Source organism: Pinus tabuliformis, chromosome J (assembly GCF_031772625.1).
Source record: "Pinus tabuliformis cultivar Carrire ecotype Pingquan chromosome J, CPIR1, whole genome shotgun sequence".
NCBI classification, from domain to species: domain Eukaryota; kingdom Viridiplantae; phylum Streptophyta; class Pinopsida; order Pinales; family Pinaceae; genus Pinus; species Pinus tabuliformis.
The window spans coordinates 956,126,323-956,129,916 of record NC_142295.1 but is presented as its reverse complement, the minus strand read 5'-3'; the positions used below and the strand labels follow the sequence as shown (position 1 = coordinate 956,129,916).

At 36.1% G+C, this 3,594-nt stretch overlaps 1 long non-coding RNA gene across 1 annotated transcript; it reads right to left on the bottom strand.

Annotated features, from left to right (window-relative positions):
- Positions 1-490: 490 nt before the first annotated feature.
- Positions 491-2,814, bottom strand: LOC149229992 (uncharacterized). The gene is made up of 3 exons (XR_016247343.1): positions 2,662-2,814; positions 737-2,479; positions 491-579 (listed from the first exon to the last, which is right to left on the bottom strand). It is a non-coding gene; the product is annotated as an uncharacterized LOC149229992 (long non-coding RNA).
- Between the last annotated feature and the right edge of the window lie 780 nt (positions 2,815-3,594).

The following is a 3,594-nucleotide window of genomic DNA, read 5'->3' as shown; positions in this document are numbered from 1 at the left end:
TGTTCGGTATCAAATTTGTTTGAGAAGATATTATTTTCCAAGGGTCCCACGAAACCTTTTATAAGGGTAAAACAATGGATCAAACAATAATGCAATGCAATGTCGACATAGGTGTTGATATCGAATCCCACAGAGTACCTTTGTCTTTCGCTTTCACATGACAGGTAATTGGTGTCGATTTTCAATGGGGTGAAGAAATGGCTGAAAACTGACCATACCCGCATGCTGCCCTCCATATATTATATAATTAAAAATAATAAATAATAAAAACAAATAACAACCGTTTAGTATGCTTGTTTTGGTGTATTCCAAAACCTTAATGCCTAGGGGCACTATAAGTCTATATTTATTATGACTAGCAATTGTCCCAAAAGGTACAAAGAGAGGCCGATAGGATTATTTAATTGGAATTGGATCATTGTGCAATTACTTTTCTTTAGATGTTTTGTTTATATCTATATTACAAGGAACACATTGAATGTCTTATTTCATTTCTGCTATCCTTACTAATATCCTGTCCGTGCTTTTTCTTGATCAATTTGATGAAATATTCCATTATCCTTTGGTCAAAGTCCTCACCTGCATATTAGTGTACATCCTGGTAAGTTCAAAGCTCGAAAGCCAACCAAAAAAGTCAATCATAGCCAGCATGCACGTATTCAAATTCATAATGTAAAACTGTTCACGTATTCAAATTCATAATGTAAAACTGCCAGACAGAGTTCAGACAGAGTACCTCCAAGATGGGTATCACCGTTTGTAGCCAAAACCTCAAAAGCTCTGTTGTCAATAGTTAGAACACTGACATCAAACGTGCCACCGCCAAGATCAAAAACAACAATATTTTCCTCTCCACCCTTCTTGTCCAAGCCATAAGCTATTGCTAAGGAAAAATATTTACAAAGCTAATAGTAAAACTGTACTTGCAGAGTGATAGTTCTACTTGATACAGAATGAAAGTTCTACATCATAAAAATTATGAAAGGCAAACCAAACTGCAAAAGGCCTGAGACCCAGTACTCTGAAAACCAACCAGATCGATACAACCTGAGACCAAGTACTCTCAATACCAACCAGATCGATACAACCTTTTGTATGAGCTGAATATCCATGTATAAGCAATGAAACAATAAAGCAAGAACTGTCCGACAAGGCTGCAATTTTTCTTATAAAAATATCTCCCACTGCAACGAGTTCATAACAGAAATTTAATGGCACTCGCCTGCACACACAATTTACATATTAATACTCCATTGCATGCATGCCTGCTTCTAAATGGTGTCCAGTCCACACTCTTTGCTTAAATGCCAATATCTATTAAGAAAAAACTACTGCACTATTACCATTATGTTGTGTTAACAACATATGACCAGGCAATTGGGTATTTAGATATAGCTGTTGGTTCCGGTGAAAAATACATCCCCACCGATAACGCACAGGAAAATGCAAAAGACAGCTAAAATAAATATTTGAATGAAGGTTAGCAAGAAGATGAGAATGAGATACCATTCTTTTAAAACAGTTTTATTATCAAGGCCCACATCTCCATAGTTGTCAATTACACTGTTTGATGATTGATCCATCCAAACAACAACATCCAGACCCCAGAAGATGAGCATGGCTTTGAATACAAGATGGATTTTAATAACAGTGATAATGATATACTTTGTTTGCTTGAGTACCAAGAAGCTCCTAGAAGAAATCTGCTACACTATATCATTTATTGGATTTTAATTGATACAGGCATTTAGGTCTTCAGAACTGGCTACTGCTAGCATTTTTGCTTCTACCAACAATGTTCCAACACACAGGAAGATGCAACTGAAATAAGTAGCTGTTGCCACATAGTGCTCACACCTCAGACACTCCTGAGGCAGGACAACTGCAGAGCTATTCTGCTGCCAAAGTTTGTTAATTAAATTCTTAATTCCGAAAACTAAGGAGTATAGCATGAAATCAGGACGCTGCAGAAAATGGACAATTGTTTGCTCTTGTAAAGCTTTTACTTGATAGTGAACTAAAAAATGTGGAACCAATTTGTCCCAGTGAAACCTGCATACCAACTATATTTAACCTCTCTTTCCTACAAAGTGAAAGAATTACCTGAACTTCACTGGTGTACCCATTTTCAAAGTCTCTCCTAGCGTTCCCCCCATTACATCAAAAAAAATGTTGGGACAAATGGGATCGAACTCCGAAGATTTTTTCCTGTACATCCTCTAGCTCTCTGTCTACACTAGCTATTCCAACTAAAACATCTTGATGTTTCTCCTCGATTCACCCAATAGAGATCGATATCATCTAAAGCTGTTTTCCGACCATCATAGATACAATCAAAGAAAACAAAGCAAAGAAAACAGGAACACAGAAGAATATGGATGTTGCATCACCATTATTGCCCGATGTTGGTGGAATACTAGTACCACCCAAGCCACCAGATGCAGGTATGCTTGTATTAAGAAGTGATGAACTGCTACTGCTGCAAGTAATTTGGAAAAATCAGAATGCTACAAAACTATAAGCTGAGATATAACATAAAATATATCAAAAATCCAGTAAATCTTGATTCTCAATTCTGTATGAAAACTTGAAAAAGTACTTATTGTAGAACAGAAAAATGAACAAAAGATAGGAGGAGGAATGCGGTTCCTTAGTATATACCTTTGTGGAAATGTGCATGTCCCAGTACCTGTCATCACAAAATCCATAAAGGAAGATTTGCATGAGTGCAATGCATTCTCCAGTCTCACACAATTTCAAGGCTCAATTTGTATATCATGTTAACCCATGAAGGGAAGATTTTCGAAAATGTATAATGTCAAGCATATTAATCACAGTCAAATATCTTGAATCTAGCAGAACCAAAACGGTGCACAAAAAACAAAAATGTCTTTTATATTCATATAAACTGGAACAGTAAAATTTGCAGAAGACAGAGTGGGTATAAAGGAAACTTAGTATGCATAACCTTAGCTTCTCATAACAAAATCAATAAAGAAAAAAATAATATGCAATATATCCAGGCATAAATGAAAGTTATGTTGTATGCAGAAGAGCAGATTGCCTACAAATATAACTCTCTGTTAATACATCACACAGTTCCATCATTAAACCAAAAGGAAATATCTTGAACAATACAAGTTATCCATAACGAGTGTTTACATTTGAAGGTTGCATGCAGTTTTAAGACAGACAACAGGCAGGAAATGGGTCTATAATCATGTCACTTACTTATCATGGTGGAATCTACAATGGGAAAATGTATATCAGCGGAGGATGTCTTTGCATTTAGATGAGCTCAACCAGGCATGGAAGTGCGTAGATGAATCATAAGCATGCAACTCAACTATCATCTAACACAATGTAAAGATGAGACTCAACGGAAGGTATCCAAGAAGTTGACGCAGTGAAACAAAACAAGCAGACAACAAACTATGTAAAAGTGGGTAAAACGTTTATCGTCACCACAGGACCATAGGAATCCATATAAACTGAGAAATTCAATGAAAAGAAAAACAGGGGGCAAAAAACAAACTTCGCATAAGGGCATATAGCTTACTTGGATCTTGAGTAGTCACAATTATGAGATAGAAA